General features: G+C 41.7%; 1 long non-coding RNA gene across 1 annotated transcript; it reads right to left on the minus strand.

The window, feature by feature from the left end:
- Positions 1-6095: 6095 nt before the first annotated feature.
- LOC311288870 lies at positions 6096-7275 on the minus strand. The gene is made up of 3 exons (XR_014627034.1): positions 6841-7275; positions 6650-6759; positions 6096-6136 (listed from the first exon to the last, which is right to left on the minus strand). It is a non-coding gene; the product is annotated as an uncharacterized lncRNA (long non-coding RNA).
- Positions 7276-18527: the final 11252 nt, after the last annotated feature.

Consider the following 18527-nt stretch of genomic DNA (forward strand, 5'->3'; position numbering starts at 1 on the left):
GTGTTTTGTTTGTTTATATTGTGAAAATGATGGTAATGTACTCTGTATGATGGTCATCTTCCTATGTACTTTGTATAATGGTCATTTTTCTATGTTACGTCTGTTTTATGTCAATAGTGTCTTTTAAGCCTATTTGGGCTGGGCACGTAAGTGCAAGACACTTTAATAAAATTCAATTCATTCAATTCATTAGATCAACACAGCAACCACTCGTGCTCTCTCACAACACTCCACTCGCTGTGAACACTGCACACTGTCAGTCAAACCACCACCACACCCAGAAGACTTCAGGAACCACGGGTACCCCAGATTCTGAAGGGAAAAGGCGAGAACAATCAATATAACAATAAACACATACTCTTTCCACATAAAACTCTGTCAATGAAGCATATAGTCGCACCCGGCCGTAAAGGCCTGACTTTCTCAGTAACGATACCAGCCAACCAGCTGATGCTCGTGGACCGTAATCAACACGATAGCGGGCGTTAATGGGTCATTCCCATAGATGTTGACAAACACAAAATAAATCACAACAGTAAATCAATGCAACACAAGCGGAAAATCAATTCAACACAAACAAAACAAAAATACAAAAGAAAACTAAACCTTCCTAATGTACAAATATAAGGGTGACACACATAGACCTTCGTCGCGGTAAGGTTACCCGTTCTCAGTCCGCCCGTCGAGAAACACTGTGACAGCCCCAATTTAGATGTATCCTGGCAGGCTGTACGCTCGGCGCGTATTTTGATCAGCTCTGGCGTCGTCCTTGACCGGATGGAGACCGTCACACTGTTGAATTAGAATTCGCATACAAGTTCACAGAAACTGTAGTTCAAATAAGAGACGGAAGGACGGGCGAACGCAGCGACTTGGGAGTGAAACAATCCGTCCGAAGTTGTTCAGCGTCACACATAAATAAGAGTTACAGAAAGTAGTACGAGCCGGCAGCGTCTTCAATGCTCCCAGAATCTGCAAAGCCCGCTAAGCCTGCTGCAACACCTCCACGCCTCATACCACTATTAAAACATAACATTAGGTTTAGGAGATAATCATCTCGTTAGCTTAGGCATAAGAAGAATGCATCACATACCTGCGGTAATTAACTCATGCCGCGCAGTGCACTCAAGGCGTAGTAATAAAAGGCTCGCCATGATAAGAGTTCACTCCACGTTCTCCTCCTCCACACTGCAAGTTAAGCGAGTCCCAAATTACTGCTTCTGATCCAAACATTCATACACTTGCCACAAAAGTACTCACCTCCTAAACCTAAACCGGCGCCCCAGAATGACGTCACCACCCGGACTCGGAATAGCACGCTTGCCTAGATGCCTGCCGCATCCCTTTTTATACCCGAAGAACACCATATTTGGGAATTAACCCTATGATGGCTGATCACATCACCACAGTATTATACAATTAAAGTTCAGTAAACTATCCTCGATAATGATATTACAGTTGAATCAGCTCTTTGTAAACTTTTTTCTTAATTTGGTTTAAGGTTGCAGAGACGTCCGACATGACTGACTACATTGCAGACATTATGGATTGTGGCTATACTGGCAAGATCGACATGGAACACAAAGAGAACATTCTAAGGTAGGCGCACTGTAAAGAATACTTATGTGGATATAACTGTCTGGCAAAGGAAAGGTTTGCTTGCCCTTGGAGATTAATGATTTTTGATTTCTTTGTATTCAGAGCAATCGGTCTGCATGTCATGACGAAAAGAATGCTCATGCTTCAGCAACACCGTGAGGGCTTGGACATCTACGGCTTCTCCCAAGTCATGCAGGTGTCACAGGGTGACCGGAGCCGGAACCTTGTGCACGGAAGTTATTGCTACGGGGGAGCACTGCCGGTGCAACACCAGGCCGGTTCCGGTTTTCCCCGTGTGTTTTGGCCGATCGGGGCAACTGATGAGTGGAATTGCTGACAGGTGTGAGAGGAGGAGAGTTTGGGCGGCAATTGGGACGCGGTTTCCAAAACGGATTATAAAAGGGAGACGCAGCAGCCGTGGGGGGGGCGCACGCAGGTGAGAGAGAGAGAGGCCGAGGCGGAAGCAGCGGAGGGAGGTAGAGTTCTCAACGGGCCTGACAATTACAACCCGACCCGACCCGGCCCGTGGCTTATAAAGCCCGGACCCGATGTAACCCGACACATCAACATGAATTATCTGCCCGAACCCGGCCCGCGGCCCGATGCCGCGTCAGATTTTTTTTTTCTCATACACGTATTATCATGACCAGCAGACGGGAATTCAAATCAACCTTTAATGTTCACGCCTTTTAACAATACAAACAATATAAACAACTGAAACAGTAAACTTTAAATATATAAATAGGCTGTAGTAGCGACGGTGAATTCACCTGCGGCAAGTTTACTTTTCACCAACTCCATCTTCTTCTCCAGGCTAAAGGCGTGCACGCAGCGGCGTCAGGTCTGCCCCCGCCCCTCTCCATGATGCACGTTGCACGCAGCAGCCAGACTTTCTTTACGGTGAACAGCAGCGATGATTAATAAATGTGTTTTTTTTTTTTTTCACTGAGCGGAAAAGATTAAGCCCGAGGTCCGACCCGACCCGAGTCATTTGATTATATTTTCGGCCCGAACCCGGCCCGAACTCGCGGGTCCCGTCGGGTTTGTCGGGCCGACCCGACCCGTTGAGAACTCTAGAGGGAGGCCGCGGGGAAGAGAGAGAGAGAGAGAGAAGACTTCGGCTGGATTGCGGGTGTAAGCCTTGGTTGCACCGTGAGTCTGTTGAATTGCAGTTTTATTGTGAAAATGAGCACGAATGAAACCTTGCAGTGTGTTGGTGAATACACGAGTGTAGGAATTGTGTTTCTGCTGTTCACTCACAGTCACAGCTGTTCATTCCTCTCCCCACCTGAGCCCTGTTGAAGGAGAATGCTGAAGCTGCTGAGTTACGTTCATATGTTCATATCTCTCTCTGTCTGAGCCCCGAAGAAGAGAACGCGGAAGCTGTGAATTATGTTCATTCCTCTCCCCGCCTGAGCCCTGTTGAAGGAGAATGCTGAAGCTGCTGAGTTACGTTCATATTATGTTCATATCTCTCTCTGTCTGAGCCCCGAAGAAGAGAACGCAGAAGAAGAGAACGTAGAAGCTGTGAATTGTTCATTCCTCTCTCTATCTGAAACTGCTGAGTTGCGTTCATATGTTCATATCTCTCTCTGTCTGAGCCCTGCTGAGGAGAACACTGAAGAAGAGAATGCGGAAGCTGTGAATTATGTTCATTCCTCTCTGAAACTGCTGAGTTACATCCATATTATGTTCATGTCTCTCTCTGTCTAAGCCCCGAAAAAAGAGAATGCTGAAGAGACTTTTAAGACTGTTTCTTATTATTTAATAAAGAACATATTTATTTTTAATTCTGTGTCTGCCTCCTTCGTGTCCACGGTCAGCTCCTCAGGGACGGTACGCAAGCTAGGGGTGGGCGGCCCGCTGGCGCTCGCCCCGGCCTGTGACACAGGCAAAGACGGAAGAGTGCCGCAGTCTGTTCGTCGCCGGAGACGACGATTTGGTATGCTGTCCAATAGTGTTCTATAGCATAGTTGTAAGTCATGGTATTTACTTCATGAAAAAAGAGGAAGGAGACTGCTGCATTCCTTCCTCAGGTAAACTTAACGAAAAACATGGAAGTTGCTCATTAGAGTCACGGGGAGGTATCCAAGGTGAATAAGAAAAATATGGTCCAAGGCAGCTCTTCAAGAATGTTTAAAATGCCTTTATTTCAGGCGGCTTAAAAGCCGACATCAGGCTGAAACATGTTGATGATTTGATGATGTAAGCCACATTAAAGCGTTATACACTTTCTTGAAGAGCTGCCTTGGACCATCTCTTTATTATACCATGGTATGTCCTTTCTTCCTTCTGCTGCTTCTTCGGGTACTTTTAGAAGAATGTAATGAGTTTCATTATGTTTTGATCGTAGGTGGACTCTCATTACATCACTTCCCATCTGGCGCCGGAGATGAGCGAAAGGGGCTGCAACAAGCACCACAAGGAGACCCAGATCCTTGAACACTTTCAAGACTTCCTGCATGAGCTGGAAGGTATGTCTACAACTAGTGTTGATTGTGATTTAAGATTTCCACTCTAGGGGTCCGCAGTGGTGTGGTGATCTAAGTATCAGGTGTCTGATGCAGCTGCCCACCAGAGACCAGGATTCAATTCCCGGTCCCACCACATTTCAAATATGTCCGGATTCCATAGGGTAGTCATATTTGGGCCACCACTCCAGAGGGTGGTTAGTTTAATTTTGGCATGAGGGTTTGTGACTCCACAGCAACCCAGTCTGGTGTTTGAGTTATGGTGTTAAAATGCTTTAATGAGCATTACATCATATGTAAGCCTATATATACTCACTGGAGGTTTTTTTTCTAGTTGCTGAACCAGATGCCACGTCTGAAGACATCACAACTGTACCCTCAGTGATGCAGTGGATTACGGGTCAAGCCCACAGACATCTTCTTTCTGATCGCCAGAACTTCAAGATCACAGTGAAGTTTGACCATGACTGTCACAAGATGCCTAACCACACAATCTGTTATCCAACAGTCAGCGCTTGCACAGACACCATAACATTCCCTGTTGCACACGTCAGACTATGGGTCTTTCAAAAACGTCATGACAACAGCCATTAAATATGGTGCAGGATTTGATAGAGCGTGATGCATTATGTTTCATGTGTGTAAGCCCACATGTTATATCCTCGAATATGTCCGGATTCCACAGGGGAGTTGTGAACTTGCATGGCATGGTCTTAACGTACTGTTCAGGGTAAAATTTGATCAATTTTAACATTTGTGAGGGATAATCTATTGTGTTTTTAGTTGTCATATTGTAAGACACCCACGTTTTTTTTCTTTTTTTAACTTTCATTCACCAATGTTAATTAACAAGAAATTGTGCCATCAGCACACCTTGAGAATTTTTTGGAAATCTGTTCTTGGTGATTTACGGTTTAATGTATTCTTCCAGATATGCTTCTGTTCGATTGGGAAGTCTTTTATTATTCCTAGACTTATGGTCTTTTGATAGATTTTAAAGATCATTATAGTTGATGCTACTGTGTGAGTGAGGTTCGAGTAATGTAGTTGACTTGAAGTTATGCCAGCACATTTTCTGTTCTCGTGCAAGGCTGTCCTCAGACATTCATGTAAAATGACATTTTCTGTTTTCAAGGACTATAAACCACAATGTTACTACACATATTTACCTTTTGTCTGTAAACCCATACATATCTTTGTTTCTAATAGAGAAAATGGATAAATATGTATAATAAACTGTTTGGACCACTGGCCATCATTGGGTTTTCTGGAGGGAAGGGGTCCATCAAATAGATAGCTATGATTGATTTATTGAATTTAAGTGTCATGCTTCAAAAAGCCCAGCCCATATGGGCTTACAAGAAACTCCAAAGAGGTCAAATACAGTGTTCAATAATACAAAACAAACAAATGCTATGTTTTGTAAACTGCTTTTCCAGCTCTTACATAAGGAATGAGACCAATTGAAGAGCATGCATATAGATATCCCGCCCAAGACAAGAGGACTATGCAGTGGGGTTAATATCTTGTAAGGCAGCAAGAGCCTCAGCTGACAAGGGGCATGCAGTTTCTGGTACTATGACTCCATGTTCTGGATCAGCACCACAAGCTTCCTGGTCATGCAAGTGTTCCATCTGTAATAGAAAATAAAAAGTCAAACAAAATACTATTATAACAATTGTCTTCTAACGAACTGTGAGATTGAATATTCATACTATGTTAGGTCGTAGTTATCTAGATACTTCATGTACATGTAAGCCGCTTTAAAAACTAATGTATTGCATGCTGCAATGTCTGGGACAAACCTCAGACAGATCTGGCTCTTGCACCGGTACTTGCATCCACCCAATTCTCCAAAGCTGATTAGGGGTCAGATTTGCCTCGGTCCTCAAGGGGTGACAATTCCATGTCTCTACAAAGTTTTGAAGGTCTGCTTGTAGACGTGGAATGAAAACGTACCCAAGACAGAAGAGGTGAACAGCATTTGAGAGGTCTACAAAGCCCTCTTCCTCCAAGGTGTGAAGCATGTTACAGCATTCCACACATCTCTCCATAGTCGTTCCACTCTGCAAATAAGTTACATGGTAAACACTAGTATGTACAAAATGATATTAGTCTGGCTACAAAAGTTAGAATCCAATTGACTGACGGTTGGTCTAGTGTAAGGGAAAGCGTCTTTTCCACTCTGAATTTTCATAGACTAATCAGCGCCATGAATTGTAATGATTAGCCAATCGACACAAAGGGCAGAAGTAATGCTTTTGTCAAAACGGTAGTCTGGCCTAGTATCAGCTGTGGTGCCTGTGGCTTCTTGTCTATTCCGCTAGATACCAGTCTACTTCAGGCAATACCTCAAACGATATCTGTAGAGCAGTTCTTCATGCCTAAAAATAACAGACAAGGCTCCCCCAGGATGTATATGTAAACCCCCGTAGTTTGGGGGACTTGTAATCAGGTTAATATCATATCAGGTGTCAAGCATAATCAAGCTAATTGTTGGGATGGATGTAGCTAACTGTAGGTAGGATGCAATGTGAACCCTGGATTGAGAGGAAAGTAATAACATAGACCATCTTCACCTTTGGTTGTGCACACTTTTCCCAGCTATAAAGCTGTCACGACCTGTTCCTCGCATAGTGAACATGGATCTTGCTATCTCCACATTTTCTACGCCTTGTCACCGCGTACTCTGAATGAAAAAGAGCATTGTGAGATTAATTTGAAAACAATACTATTTGAAACTGGAAGGAGGGAGAAGGTCCTTACTTACCTTGATGGCCATCCATGTTTCTGCACACTCTCCATGAAAAACCTAAACCAGTCTCTGCCTTATTATTCCCAGCTGCATTGAGGTACACAACCTGCATTGAGGATAGGAATTAAAAATGTAAACAACATGTAAACCAGTAGTTCAATTTAAAAATGGTAAAGCCAACTGTACCTTCCGAGAAAAGCCATTGATACCTCCGAACACCACTATGTTGTACCTTAAAATTATCAGATTGGACATTATCTCTGTGACAGGCAACCATTGATAAGAAATGTGCAATTTTCTTATGTCCACCGTAATATGCTATTTGAACATCACCCCATCCAACACATCATAAACATAACTAAAGTGTTTCCCATCCATAGACCAATGTGTGGCGCAGCGCCACAGAATCAACATCAAGGGCCACAAATTGATTCCGCTTTTTTCCCCCAACACAATTTTGAAATATAAATATTATTACGTTCATTCATATCAGTGAGTAATTCTCAACATGAAACTTAAAAGACAGGTCTTCCTCCAACATTAAGTCCAGGTATTTGTATGAGCAAACTAATTCTACTGGCCTGCCCTGTAATGTATGGAGTTGGGCTGAGGAATGAAACCAGGCAGGGTTCTGGTAAAAATGTTTTTAGTTGTCTTCTCTTAAATAACTTACTTTAAAGAATTAAGATTGAGCTGAGTAATTTCAAATGCTTCTTGTAGCTTTAAAATTGTCTCAGCAGGTGACTGAAGAACAATAGATAAGCATACAGGTGTATATTTAACATGGCAGCTTCAGAAAGTGTGTGTTTGAATGCCGTCTGCTGCACACACTCTGACCCTGATGACAGACTCCACTGACTGCCACGACACCATGACACTCAATTCCCCCACCGGCGCCAGAGGGGCACCACAAATTGCTACCTGTTCTGTGGGGAACACTGACATAACCCTCGTAAACCGAACATTAACTTCACAATGCTTGAAATCATATTTGTGCAGTAAAAATGGATACAACCTCATAAATGAAACACTACCTGATCAACTTGTGATTGGGGACAGCGTGGACAAGAGACAATGGAGCTGGGACAGAGTATGTCCGTCTGGCAATGCATGTCAACTGGATCATTCTTGAGATGATGCCTGCTCCATCAACACGCTGCAAGGATGACTTGACTCTGCATGTGACACGGTGTCCCATGGCCAGTAGAGCCCCTTTCACCAGCCTATATCCAGCATCAGGTATTCTGGCCTTTATGGATCTCACCTTAAAGATAGAGTTTAAAAGGTATTAAGTCACATATGGTCACTCTGTGATTGGTTTATCCAATTCCATCCTCCATGCCTACCCCACAGAAGAACTGTTGATAACAAGAATGAATAACAAAATACTGCCAGATGGGAGATGCTCAGTAGATAAACACCATCACAGATTCTAGTCGGGCCTAAGCAAACACGGTGGAATTTCAAACAAGGCAGCCCCAATCCATATTCTCATGACACACCCACTTTGGAAAATGTTGCCATTGTCTTATTATTCTGACCATGCCCATTTAGGAGACATGGTGGCAAAAGTTCTGGTTGCAGATTTATCCATCTCTAAAGTTAAAATATATCTGGCCTAATGGATTAATGAAAAAGATTTTTGACTGAGAGACCATACTCTCTCATCCTCCTACACAGGGTGGATCTTGAAATACCATGAGCATTAGCCAGAGTGGTCAATGGTAGGTTGGTGCTTAAAAGACTTTCAATAACATCCCTACTGATTCTCAATCTAGGTTGCCCCATACTTCCATTCCACTCGACTACAGCTACATTGTCAACTAAAGGGGTGATGGGAGTGTTGGAAAGCAGAGCCTTGATCACCTCATTGAGCTGCTCAAAGCCAACTATAACACATTAAGGAATATCCATATAAGCTGCCTCTGCTCGTAAAAACTGCAGTTCCTGATAGGTGATGAAGTGGAGATATTCAAAATCAATGGGCTCCCTTTGGGGGAGCTCTATGGGGGGGGGCTCCCAATGGGCTTTTATCCCTGGCCCTTCTTAATAGCTGCCACCTAATTGATTCCTGCAAGAGAAAAAATAATAATAATTCAACAAGGAGATGAAGTGCAGATAGGCTACAGATAATTAAATGTTTGGGTAAAGAGGGCCTCATACCTGAACTCTAGGAAGGTGTTGCACAGTCTCGGTTTCATGTGCATCAGACTGAAAGGGATTATGCATGGTAGGACACCTCAAAAACATATTGTGTGGCAACAGCACTGAAATAAACTTTGCAATGGCTTACCGGAGGTTGTGTGCGGTCACTGCGGTAATTTTCCATGCTGGAAATAAAAAGCAGCAAGAATGCACATTACAATGACAGTAACTTTTTATTTTATGTAAACATGTACATTTCCTCTATTTATGGGTACCATTTAGTCCCAGATCTGCCATTTTGAGGACCCACAGGTGTTTCTAATGAATTAATTGCATTGTCTTTTAAGTCTATGAAGTAGAGCCAATCAGACAAATGAAACCGCTGTGTGGGTATTCGAAATGATGGGACTACATGAAAAATAAACCCATGAATTGAAGTCATGTAAAGATCTTTTGAACTCTAAAGTGTTTGCCATTAACGTTGGTTATAATTATAATGTAACTATGTAAGCAGTGTTTCCCACAGAACTTTTAGAGACAATGATGGTTGGACCTCAGTTCAGGGGAACGCAAGGAGGGGCCTGGGGTATGCACCCCCGGACGGAAATTTGTACGTTTAAGTCAAACGCATCATTCTGGTGCACTCTGAGAGCAACATTAAGAGGTTAAATTTATGCTGCTATATTTATAGCCTATATTTCACATATGCATAGCCTTCATGTCAACTTATCTGTATTTCCTCCATTTAAATTGCATAGCCTAAGGCAGTGGTTCCCAAACCTGTCCTGGAGTCAGAGTCCTGCACGGGTCCAATTTTTTAAATCCGCACCCGCCCGTACCCGCAGTGCTTAAAACCGAATCCGACCCGTTTTCCGACAGCAGCACTAATTCAAATCCGCACCCGACCCGACCCGCTTAAAATAGAACCGACACCCGACCCGCACCCGAAATAAAATCAGTTTAGACTATCACATTATAGACACACTTACAAAAATGTTTATTGCCCGGTCATACAGAAGTTATTACACAGGCATTAACACAAGGACAACTTCAGCCGAATCTGTCAAACGGCCGGTACATGAAGAACACAGCCGACGTTACCACAAAACTCGAGTAGCCTAATAACAGACGCGGCTACAACACTATTTTCTGCCACGCAATTTTGTCTAGCTTACATCTGACAATTTTGGGTTCAAACACGCCCTGCCAGCACACAACACATATTTAACAGTAAATGTGAAAAATACTGTTCGATAGAACTGCTTACTGCGTGCTTCCTCGGCGATGAATCCACATTTGCGGCAATCCAACACGAAAATGCATGCAGCAAATCCTTTCACAATATTGTTTTCTTCAGATATCTCCAAATTTCTCCCACACAATGGACTTGCTTTTTGATAACGTATTGTCGACAACTTTACAATCTCCTAGTCCTAGCTATTCTTTTCTCCAACTCTCCCCATCCATCTCGCCGACTGCAAGCAGATCGCGCGCGCGGTTATGACGTTTTTTTTTTTTTTTTCAAAGTGAAAGTACCGTGGGCACAAATAAACTGATGTGGATTTTAAATTATTTTATCAACTTGAAATACAGGCATATTTTTGTGAGTGTGTTCCTAAAAATACGTTTGCACGTGATTGTTTTAAACCCGTGTTTAAACCCGTGTTTCCTCCGTGTCCGACCCGACCCGCACCCGTATCCGACACAGTTGGATATTTCTCACCCGTTTGAGCAAAATTTGCGGGTCACCCGTCGGGTACCCGCGGGTACCCGAACCCGTGCAGGTCTCTACCTGGAGTACCCCTAACACACTGCACGTTTTCTTTGTCTCCCCAATCAAACACACCTGATTCAACTCATCCGCTCATTAACCCATGTGATAATGAGCTGATGAGTTGAATCAGGTGTGTTTGACTGGGGAGACAAAGAAAACGTGCAGTGTTGGAGGTACTCCAGGACAGGTTTGGGAACCACTGGCCTAAGGCAAATATTTTAGAGCGTATAGTGCTCTATATCAGTGGTTCTCAACTCCAGTCCTCGGGACCCACTGCTCTGCACATTTTGTATGTCTCCCTTATTTAACACACCTGAATCAGATAGTCAGCTCATTAGGAGAGACTCCATGAACTGAACTGAACTGAATGTGTCAGATAAGAGAGACATACAAAATGTGCAGAGCAGCGGGTCCTGAGGACTGGAGTTGAGAACCACTGCTCTATAGCCTACCTATAGTGAGAGATACAGATGCTAAACACATTAATAACAATAATTTTAGGTTTTAGTTCAGTTATAGGTTCAAACAGGAAATGTATCATATTGACCTTAAAACAAAATAGTTTATTCTGAGTCCATGGAGTAAAACTGTACAGGAGGTTGTATATGATGAACTAGGGCTGGGCGATATATCGGATGACATTGTTATGCGCATCTCGTCAGTAAAGCCGGTTCCTTGATTAGTAGTAAATCGCCATCACCTGCTTTCAGATGGAGTGGCATTTACTACACAGAGCCGTAGTTCACTGACAAGCTGAGCCATATTGCATTAATTATCACAGGCGATACGTCCATGATAATGAAGGGGAAATTGCCCCGGTTGTCAGTGAACTACGAAATTGGTGAAAACTCTAAATCAAAACATTCATTTGGCATTTGATTAAAAAATAGTATAAACCAGGTGAGTTTGCAAGTTTACCTAGCATGATGGCTAATTAGCGATTATCTTTACTAGCAATTAGCAAGCTAATAATATAATACACATTCATTAATGAATATGAGTGCTATTTTTTAATGTTTAATCTTCAGTGATGCTGAACTTGCTCAGCTAGCTACCCATCAAGTTGTGTGTGTCATCATCTTACCCAAACATTGGAGTGTCCGTGCTCAACTAAGGCAGAGGCGGCATCAATGTCGGTGAACCGAACAATGGTGTAATGATTCAGTTCGACTCCCAAGACAAGACGATGCTCACCCGACTGGCCAATAGGAACGTGGCCCCGCCCATGACACAATTTTCACAGCGAAAGCAAAATCCTGACACGAGAGCAAGAAATTGCATCGAGAGCAAAGAAAAGCGTTTTCACACTGATAGCAAAAAATATATATTTGAGAGTTTTTTTCAAAGTATTTCGAGAGAGTTCCCTTTCGAAAGGGAACTCTACACTACGTCAGAATGACGCTATGGGGAACGCCTCAGGCGTGACAGGTGTCTGAAATAAATATCAACTCACGTCAATCATGTTGACCGGCGACAGCCTGTGCATCATCAGCTTGAATGATGAGCGCGCGACCTGGATGTATAAAGGGGAGCCTTGCACACATGACAACATCTTTTCGTCTTCAGGGACTGTTTGTCTGTTTTGAGAATATCGCTGAAGCGCGCGGGAGGCTCTCGAGAGAGCCTCTTGTGCAAACTGTGAGCGTTTTTCATTTAAAGATGCTCCGCTCTCGTCGGACCCTTTTCTCGAGGGAGGAGGGTTCAGCATCTGAGCCCCGTGGTGCACGCGATTTGTGAAACAATACTGTTTGGGTACGAGCCGTTCACAGCAGTTCCTGAGGGTGCTGACAGTGTTCATTAAGAAATATCTCGGCGCGCGTGAGAAAGAAAAAGTCCGTGCGCTGTCGGATGTTTCAACCTCGCGCCTGTTGACTTTCTTCTCGAGGGATGAAAGCCAAATATATTTTAACGACTCGTTCTCGCGCTTGCCGAGGCAGTGTGTAGATTACGAGAACGTATATTAAATATTGAAACAGTATTGTCTGGTGATTATGGCTGCATTTAATTCTATGAATTAAAATGATGGAATATTATCTGACTTTTAAGAAGTTAGATATTTAGTAATTCAGCCTATCATCCAGATCGCGTTATCCAGTGTTTTTGGCTGCATTTTAATTGAGGAATTAAAATGATGAGCAGCGAACAAAAAGAGCAGGTGTAATTCTGGTCTTTTTGTAAAATGTGAAATTAACATATTTCTGTTTCTTTTCAGACCATGTCTCCTGTTTTAGAGTCTGGGGCAAAATGTTTTGGGTAAGAAAATCTTGATTTACTTTTTCGATGGTCAGGTAGTAGGTCTTAACAGGCCTCCTTGACCATACAGTCCCCATTTTGCAACCGGACAGCGCTTGGGCCTCCCTGAGGTGAGCTCCCAGGATTTGACTGTCAAGGAGTAATGTGGTTATCAGGTCATAGGCCTCACTAGGCCTTCCTGAAAATGAGCTCCCACATACTGTGGTTGAATATGAGCTCTCACATTCTGTGGTTATCAAGTTATAGGCCTCACCAGGCCTTCTTGAATATGGGCTCCCACATACTGTGGTTATCAGGTCATAGGCCTCACGAGGCCTTCCTGAGTATGAGCTCCCACATACTGTGGTTGAATATGAGCTCCCACACACTGTAGTCGCCAGGTTATAGGCCTCACCAGGCCTTCCTGGTTATGAGCCTCCATATGTCAGGTTACAGGCCTCACCGGCCTTCCTGAATGTGAGCTCCCACATACTGTGGTCATCAGGTTACAGGCCTCATCTGGCCTTCCTGGTTATGAGCTCCCACATACTGTGGTTGGATGAGCTCCCACATACTGTGGTTATTAAGTTATAGGCCTCACCAGGCCTTCTTGAATATGAGCTCCCACATACTGTGGTTATCAGGTCATAGGCCTCACTAGGCCTTCCTGAGTATGAGCTCCCACATACTGTGGTTGAATATGAGCTCCCACATACTGTAGTCGCCAGGTTATAGGCCTCACCAGGCCTTCCTGGTTATGAGCTTCCATATGTCAGGTTACAGGCCTCACCGGCCTTCCTGAATGTGAGCTCCCACATACTGTGGTGTAAGAACTGATTTTCCTGCTAAAACAAAACGCACCCTGCAATAAAGCCATAAAATGCACCCTGGACAGCAGATAGCAAAGACAGAGCACAGAACCTTGTCCTGCCCAAACTTATCTCCTTGTCCCCTTGTTTGACTTCAACTCATCCCCCCTCTCCCTCCTCAAGGCACTGAAAGTTCATTAAGAATGTCTATATAACACATATGGTGTATCTTGTGAATATGTTGTTTTTCCTTTTCATGTTTGGTATCATTTTAAGTGTCGCAGTGCGATTGGTAAAGTGGTCTTAATTTCATTGCAGTCATTGGTTTAATGAGAAAGATTGAGAACTTAGGAGAATCCTGTATCTCTCTGGCTGATATCTCTTTACGATATCCCAAGAAACCAGGTGCTATCCCCCTCGGGTACATGGATTGGCCCAAACAACTCTAAACAACATTTGTTTAACCCCTGTTGTTCTGGTCTGGTATTTAAGGTGAGGGGACAGAGCAATCTTTGGGAATCTTTTACCAGGAGAATCCCCCGCACAGTAATACATGTCAGTATTTTCCTGTTGGAAAACCCTAACACATTACTGTGTGTCTTTGTCAGGAAAACATTACTTACTTTTAGAGTCATCTTTGAGTAAATGATGTCATATATTTTTTGAATTGGCTTTTAATAATTTACTTCTGTAATTGGCATGATATATTTTTACCTGACAAATAAATGTTACATCTTGATTTATTCTGCATTCTTTTGAAATCATTATTTCCAGTAGATTAATGTGTAGTCTGGTGTTTCCGCAAATTTTGTCCAGAATAGATCAAACTGGAGGCACTTTGAATGGACCATGGGGCACATCTTTAGATAGACCTCCTGATTTCTGACTATTCCCTGACTTAGCATGTTGTACGCTGCAAATATTATAAAAAATTACACCTCTGGGTCTGCAGTGAGCGGCTGCATTGGGTAAAATATTTGCACTGCACCCTCTGACTATTTCAGGACTGGCTAGTTTGTGATCGTGAGCGCGCAGTCGCGACGTGACGTCTCAAAGCGACACTAGGTCCATAATGAACGAATAATTGAAAGTATGGGATAATCAGAATAATCAAAGATCTAAATTAATTCATAATCAATATTTATGATTATTTTCTAATCAGAAATACGATCTAAATTTGATTATCGTTTGAAATTGGAGTCAGATTAAGCGTAGAGCTAAAGTAATACTAAAACTAAATTCCAATAAATTAAGTGAACTTCACTGGAGCGCTGAAAAGACATACACGCTTTAAACCTTCGCCAGGCCGTTGGATTCCGTCATTGGGCCAATGGGTGGTCCTTACAAAGTGGTGACAGTCCCTCCGTGATTCTCCAGGTTGCGAGTGTCTTTTCAGTGAAATATTGGGACTTGCAGCAAATAAGAGAAGTAAGATGTCCTTCTCTTTCTTCAGCCGTTTGGTAAGTCAATTCTCTTTTGCCTTTTAGAAGTGTCGAGGGAAAATTCAGACGCACCTCATATAGACACATTTGTAGAATGGGTCGGCATACCCAGTTAGACCGGAGACCGCAAAATCCGGTGGGGCTTGAGAATTAGATACAACCACATAGCAGGAACATGATAGCGGCAGTGTAGATGAGAAAAGATATCCCTTGCTTTAACTTTAAATACCTCCTTGTTTGTCTATGCAACAAGTGATGAAACCTAAATTGGGATAACATCATCCACATTTTATTCTGGTACTCAACAGAGGGTTGAAAACTAAAAACTTAAATTCTGAGGTAAATAATGTTGTAACATTTAATTATTTGCTTTGCTGCAACAACATTGCAATAATGGAAATAAGAAAATGGTCACGCTAACTTGTGAAAAACCTTGTGAATTGATGAGCTAAAAGATAACAAGTAAAACTGTCTCACTTGAATCCTTTGTGTGTGAAGTGTAAAGTTGGACAAAACAGTGTAATTAAATTAGAACATTTCAAAAGAAATGATCTGAGAAATTGATCCCAGTCCTAGAGAACAGCTGCTATGCAGAAGTCCTAGAGGCTGAAATTTGGAAAAATACGCTAAATTCTAAAACTGATGCATATAATGACAATTATTGTGTTACTAGAGGCTTGTAACCAGGCCTGATAGTGTCGGAGGACATGCATAGCTTGTCCCTATCTTATGAGATAATTTAGACAAAGGCCAATGTGAATTACATCAAAGTAATCATTGTTCTTTGAAAATCTTTCAATAGTGTCAAAAAGTTCATGACTGATGTCCCATATATGGTTTAAACAACACCATTTAAGGCTCAGTCTTATAAAACATAGCTTTTAATTTGGTTTTATACCAGACTTTGCAATCACTGCATTATTGTATGCTTTCGAGGTCTCAAAAGAGACTGATAAAAGCAACAAACCATAAAACAATTTTGGCGCCCTCCATGAGACCTGTTTGTCCAACCTTTATTTCATATTCAAATAAGATTCTTAAAAGAATGCAACTGATAACATCTCAGCCTAAAATAAGATAATTGTGTCCAATTCTAAATTGTAGTCAAAAAAATCTTTAAATTAAGCAATGATTTGACCCATGTTTCTCAATGCCTGCAGTCCATTGAATGTTCACAGCATCAAAGCAGCTGTAACTGGTTTCCAGTTTGGTTGTTGCTGTGTACACAATGATCATGCCAGCACAGCTGGAGCTGCAGGGCCAATCACCTTCTAAAAGATCAGTGAGAAGATAACAAGTCAGTTTGGACACATTACTCAGTAGAAACCCCCGAGACCAGTAAATAAAATTGGTTTGATTTATACAATTTTATAAAATATAATTTATATTATGACCAGATTGTAATATATATTATATTGTAATGGCCAAGAATGGCTTTAATCTCGTGATGATTCAGCATTGGGTTAGAAGAGAAAAGAATGTTTAATGAGAATTAAAAGAATCAGAATGTAGAAAGATGGTACGTGTATGTAGGGAACAAAAGTGTTGGGAGGAATGAGATAATAAATGGTTAGAGAAAGTATTGGTAAGAAAGGAAACTGAAAGGAATAATGAATCAGAAAGAACTTCTTTACCTTCTATTTGTGCAAAAATCTTTAATGAGAGAAATTACAATGCTCAGTATATACCAACTAAAATGATCAACCACCATGTCTTAAATATCCATCCAAATCCACAGGATGATTTAATTTTGATCTAATAGATCTTTAACCCAGTAACAAGGGGAGGTACAAATTTAAATTTTCTCTTGCAACAAAACCACAAACAAAGTGGTGCAAGTGTTAAAAAACTCCTCTCTGGGAGCTTCAGCTTACATGGAATCTGATCAGGAAAGGTATTTTACTGGACATGTAAGAACAGTTTGTGTGAAATGTAAACATCAGGCAGAAAATCTAAAGTCTTTATGGACCACAGAGATCCAAATGGTCAAGAGTTGAATGGCACCATAAATTCCAAAGGCTAAAACAAACAAGCACAGCACCACACCTGGTGATCTAATTGCTCTAAACACAGATCTGGCTAGTGTAAATAAACAGCATCATGTAAAGAGATTTCCCTAGCAGACCTGAGGGTCCTAATGCTCACAACACAGCAGACTGTGTGAGTTTAGATGCAATAGCAGTCAGATCTGACCATTATCACTGTTTAATTGACCTTTTCTTTACTAAAACATGATCATGATAATGATGCATGTCTTTGTAAACTAAAACAAATTTTCTTCTAATGGCGTAAAATCTTAACAGATCAAAGCCATCAGTAACAACTGTCTGGCAAAGGCAATCAAATAAATATTGAGATCAACCATCTATCTTAATGCAATTTGTATAAAGGCTCAAGATTAAACTGTGTTTTCCTCTCTAGGTCTATTTCCCTTACAGGCTGACAAATGACTTTCTTTAGATCCAGATTCCACAAGGGTCTGGTCTCGCCTGCCCTAAGCAGGACACACAGCTTTACATTAGGAGATGGGGATGGAGAAACTTCAAGGGGCCGCTCACACCTCATAACACTACAGAAGTAGCTCCTGTATGTGGCCTCCCAGTTTAGAACTGGAACTAAATTATGCAACACAAATTATGGTAGGATAAAACACCACCCATCTCCTATACACAAACATAATACACACCATCACTATGATAATCTTAGAACATCTCTACCTGGCATAGATCATAATACTATCCAGGCCAAAATTATTCACATCATGCAATACATCATTCCCCTTCATACATATAGGACAAGGGAAATTATTTTAATAATTTCTTTTCAGCATTACAGTCTTGTCAACTTCCTGTATGTAAATACTGTGCTGTGCATAGGACATGCATGGCTGTGGTCACACATCAATTGATTTAAATCCACATAAAAAATCTTATTGAGACCTATTAATCAATGCAACTGGTCTATGGACAAAATATTTTTTATGTCCAGTCGTTAGCGTTGTTGCAAACCAGGAGGGCCCCCTAGTTTCCAACAAATGACTAATGACAATGATCTAAACAGCTAAATCTAAAATGCAGGCATTTCTATTTGTCAACTATACAATTCAGACCTGCACTATTGAGTGTGACCTAGCCTGTACATCAAATGCACAGAGGATAATTACTAAGTTAAACCAGAGAATTTAAATCTCTGTTTCTATACATTTCATTCTCTAATTGAATCGAATAAAAAATTTAGTTTCATTGATGATTTGCACTTATAACAACTAATCTAGACAATTTTATAATTATGAAATTGTGT

Source organism: Rutilus rutilus (assembly GCF_951802725.1).
Source record: "Rutilus rutilus genome assembly, chromosome: 4".
NCBI lineage: Eukaryota > Metazoa > Chordata > Actinopteri > Cypriniformes > Leuciscidae > Rutilus > Rutilus rutilus.